The sequence below is a fragment of the Trachymyrmex cornetzi genome, unplaced genomic scaffold (assembly GCF_001594075.2).
Source record: "Trachymyrmex cornetzi isolate Tcor2-1 unplaced genomic scaffold, Tcor1.1 scaffold751, whole genome shotgun sequence".
Taxonomy (NCBI): domain Eukaryota; kingdom Metazoa; phylum Arthropoda; class Insecta; order Hymenoptera; family Formicidae; genus Trachymyrmex; species Trachymyrmex cornetzi.
Window position 1 is genome coordinate 2,800 of NW_017300083.1, and position 5,449 is coordinate 8,248.

Below are 5,449 nucleotides of genomic sequence, written 5' to 3' on the forward strand. Positions count from 1 at the left end.
TCAACGGGTTCTTACTTCTAACTAAAAAAAAACTCCATTAAAAGTTGAAAAAATGACTATAATTTATTTTTCATTGCATACAATACATGTAAAAAACCGAATCATTATACAATAATAAAATATTAAATTAACCGTGGATTAAATATAAAAACACGATATTGTATGTATTACAGCTTCTTCCACGTACGCAGGAATGAAATTGCGAGAGATTACTATAACATAATCTGTATATTTCGAACTTAAAATAACATATACGTTTCGGTTTGTACATCAAACCTTTTTCAATATTACATAAAAATAATTTTACAATTAAAATATTATACATAAAAGAAATTAAAATTTGTGATTACAATTTGAAACGTTATCATTATACAAGTTAAATTTATACAAGCCGTTGTTTTCTTGTTTTTCAAATGTTTCAGCATATATTTCGTGAGATTCCCATCTTGTCAATTTTCAAATTGAAGTCAAATGATATTGATCGTAACTTATTCAAAACGACGTGTAACATTAATTTAAGATTTAATTATCCATCGTTCATTGTGGAAAGAGGAGTTAAAGTTCTTCGATCTCACAAAGACTGAACGCAATTTTTCCAGAAACTATCAATAAAATAGGAAACAGTATTCTTTATATATAATACGAATGAATATATTAATGTAGTTACAATTTTAATTATTAGTCGATTATTTGTGAATATAATTTATTTTTAGAATTTAATTAAAGTATCTGCGTTGCGTGTGTATCCAATTCTTTAAACCTCTTTAGTCGTTATAAAAATGTTGTAGTAAATTACTGAAACTAAATCACCTCTGTATTACAAGGAGAGACAAACGATACTGAATTCTCGTCGGTAGAAACTGAGTACATTGACCAAGATCAAAAGAAACAACATAATATGAAGATTATTTATTATTATGATTTAAGCAGTGGTATGTAAGAGTCATGAAATTTTTGAGTGTCATTCTGCTTATTTAGACCATTGTCTTGTTTTTTTATAAATATCATTTCGGAAGTTAGGCGTTTATAATGATACAATTCTTATCATTTATAATGATATTGGAAGTTAGGCGTTTATAATGATACAATTCTTATCGTTTATAATGATACAATTCTGCGTACGTGGAAGAAGCTGTAATACATACAATATCGTGTTTTTATATTTAATCCACGGTTAATTTAATATTTTATTATTGATGAGCGCCGGCAGTATTATGCGTTCCCAATTTCAATTTTTCAATCATATTAGAAGAGAATTCGGGTTACATTATACCATATTGTTAAAAGACTACATTAAGTTATTGAAATTAAATATTAATCTTCGTTTAAAAATTATGTTCTTAAAAATATGCTTAAAAGAGAAACTAATTCCTTCCCATCTAAAAGGAATTAATAATTATCATTCAAATGTTTCACACACTTCATCTTTTTCAAAAATTGATAGAAATAAGAAAATTTGTATTTAAGATCATTAGAATAGAATTACAGGACTCTTATCATCATCTTTTTGAAATTAAAAACGATATTTTTAAATTTCAAAGACTAATATGTGCGAATTTACCAATCTACGTAATTAATTTCTTTTTTCAAAGACAGGATTTCACAATGAGTAAAATATGGAATAAAGAAAAACATAGAATCTCTAATAAAATTAATAATCTTAGAAAATCTTCAGCCTTATTGAAAAAATCTAGCATTAATTCTATTAAATTTGAATTAATCTGGTCAAAACAAACAAAAGAAAAAACACAATATATTCCATCAAAAATTAAAAAAATCATTGTGAAAACGTCGATGAACAAAGATATCTCTAATCCAACGGGCTCGAATGTTACTTCCATGTTTAACAATAAAAAAAGTCAGTCTATAAACCATTTTAATGTAAATATCAGTCCCTTTGATTTCGATGAATCTTATTCATTCGAGAATATTAACAATAATTGGTTTGTTAATCTAAGTAATATAGTAATTCCCAAAAATGTTATGAAAATGCTACAACTTGGACAAAAATTCAATCTACCACATAATAAAACTAATAACGAAAAGACTATAATTGAATTCATTAAACAGATTGAATATAATATTTGTAAATTTGACGATGTAACCAAAAATAGTATACATAATGATTCAATAGAAATATTAAAAAAAATTAACAAATCCTCAACACAGAATATGACTGAGAATTCATCGATATTGAATGGAATGAAGCAAGTGAGAAAATTTATTAAAGATCATGACGACATCTTAATTACTAAAGCCGATAAAGGTAACTTGACTGTGGTTATGAATAAAAGTGAATACACCTCTAAAATGCGTGAACTGCTATCTGATAATTCTACTTATATTGTAATTAAAAAAGACCCCACTAATAATTTAATTAAACAATCACACATAATGTTAGCTCGTTGGATGAAACAAAATTATATTGACCAAAATTCATATAAGTTTTTAAATGTTACTGATAGTAACATAGCCAGATGCTACGGTATGCCTAAAATCCACAAAGTAGGAAATCCTCTTAGATTAATAGTCAGTAGCATTAATAGCCCCCTCTTTCAGATTTCTGCTTATTTAAAGAGAATCATTGATAATAGTACCAGAAAAAGCTTTAGTTATATTAAAAATAGCTATGAATTAGTTAATAAACTTAACGGTAAACGGATAAATTTAAATTATAAGATTTTATCTTTCGACATTGATACAATGTATACTAACATACCGGAAGAGCTAGTAATTCAGAGTATCAAAAAAAGATGGAAATATATCTCTGAAAAAACTAATATACCATTAAATGAATTCCTAGGCGCAATCTCCCTCGTGTTCAATTCCACATACTTTCAATTTGATAATACATTTTATAAGCAAATTTTCGGGCTACCGATGGGATCACCACTATCTCCAATTTTGGCAGACATGGTGATTCAAGACTTAGAATCTGATATATTAAGTCGTTTGCATTTTGACGTTCCCATATATTTTAGATATGTGGATGACATATTACTTGCTTTACCTCATAACGAAATTGACAATGTGTTGATACGATTAAATAGTTATCATAATAGACTAAAATTCACTGTTGACAGAGGTTCTGATGATACAATCAATTTCCTGGATGTTTCTGTCTCGTTGGTCGACAACTGCATAATCTTCAATAACTTTAAAAAAATCACTAATTCGGGAAGATATCTAAATTATTTTTCTTCTCATCGATACAGCATAAAATAGGAGTGATAATAGGATTATTAGATAGAATAATCTTTCTCTCACATCCACAATTTCACGAGAATAATATTAAAGATCTAATTATCACATTACTAAACAATGGTTATCCATTAAAACAAATTTTCGCAACTATTAATTCAAGAATTGAGAAACTTTCAACTAGAAAAAATCTTTATTCAGAAAAATTTAGTAAAGATGATCACTTGAACAACAATTCCTATAATGGTTTCTTTACAATACCTTACGTTAAACACATTTCAGAACAATTTTACGATATTAGCAAAAAAATTAATTATAAACTTTCTTATAAACCTATAAATAAGTTAGAGTCAGTAATCACTCTTGGAAAAGATAAATTAAAAACAACTGATAACACACATGTGGTATATAAAATAGATTGTCAGTATTGTGAATATACTTATGTCGGACAAACTAAAAGGAAGTTGCTCACACGTATCAAGGAACATCAATTTGACATTAAAAAACTAAAAGTAGGTTCGGTATTATCAGAACATCAACAAAAAAGTAATCATGAATATGATTGGAATAATGTACACGTATTAGACAAAGAATTGTATCAATATAAACGCCTAACTTCCGAAATGATATTTATAAAAAAACAAGACAATGGTCTAAATAAGCAGAATGACACTCAAAAATTTCCTGACTTTTACATACCACTGCTTAAATCATAATAATAAATAATCTTCATATTATGTTGTTTCCTTTGATCTTGGTCAATGTACTCAGTTCCTACCGACGAGAATTCAGTATCGTTTGTCTCTCCTTGTAATACAGAGGTGATTTAGTTTCAGTAATTTACTACAACATTTTTATAACGACTAAAGAGGTTTAAAAAATTGGATACACACGCAACGCAGGTACTTTAATTAAATTCTAAAAATAAATTATAATCACAAATAATCGACTAATAATTAAAATTGTAACTACATTAATATATTCATTCGTATTATATATAAAGAATACTGTTTCCTATTTTATTGATAGTTTCTGGAAAAATTGCGTTCAGTCTTTGTGAGATCGAAGAACTTTAACTCCTCTTTCCACAATGAACGATGGATAATTAAATCTTAAATTAATGTTACACGTCGTTTTGAATAAGTTACGATCAATATCATTTGACTTCAATTTGAAAATTGACAAGATGGGAATCTCACGAAATATATGATGAAACATTTGAAAAACAAGAAAACAACGGCTTGTATAAATTTAACCTATATAATGATAACGTTTCAAATTGTAATCACAAATTTTAATTTCTTTTATGTTTTATGTTTAATTTCTGTAATACATACAATATCGTGTTCATTATACAATAAATATGTGTGTGAACATGTCATATAATAATTATTTTTAGTTATTTTATAATGAACTGTATTTTAATTTGTATAAACAAATACAAATCTTGAAACAAAATTTATAAAAATAAAATTATCATATTGTGCATTATTAATTGTTATGTTGTATATAAAAGGAAATTTCCTTTTTTTGTCTCAATAATAAGATAATAATTAATGCAGAATATAATTAAAAAAAAATTTTTTTCTGTTTTATAAGAAATTATAAAAATAGACATGAACCGATTGTACAAAGTGACAAAACATTTCAAATATTAAGCTTTTAATGATATGTACGGTTCTAAATAAATTCGTTATTAAATTTTTATAAACAACAAATTTATTTAGAGTCGTACATATTATTAAAAGTTTAACCCTTAGCGGCCACACCTCAGCCCGGCCACATCGCGGCCACACCGGGGTACATACTCACCCCACGCTAAAAAAATTAGTTGTACAAGATATATGGGTATTTTAAGATTTCTAATCGATTGTTTCATGTTTGTTGAACAGTTCTTCAACATTTCTAATGATTTATATTAGTCAATTTATAGATGGTGCTCTAAAAATTGGTCATATATGTGAAAATTCGGCAAAAATGACTTTTTTCAGAAAAAAATTCATTACTCCGCCATTTTTCAATATTAAGGGCTAAAATTTTAGGATTGTACGCACAAGATACGCCACTACCATAAAAAAATAACAGTATACGCCGATCTTTCAAAAAGTATATTTATTTTGTAAAATTACATACTTGAGAGAAAAATGAAAAAATGACAAATCATAAAATTTAATAATATTCTTGAGGCTTTCACGGGTGTTTCCTATATGACAATCTTGCGTTTCGCGGGTTTTCTCCGTGTTCAAAT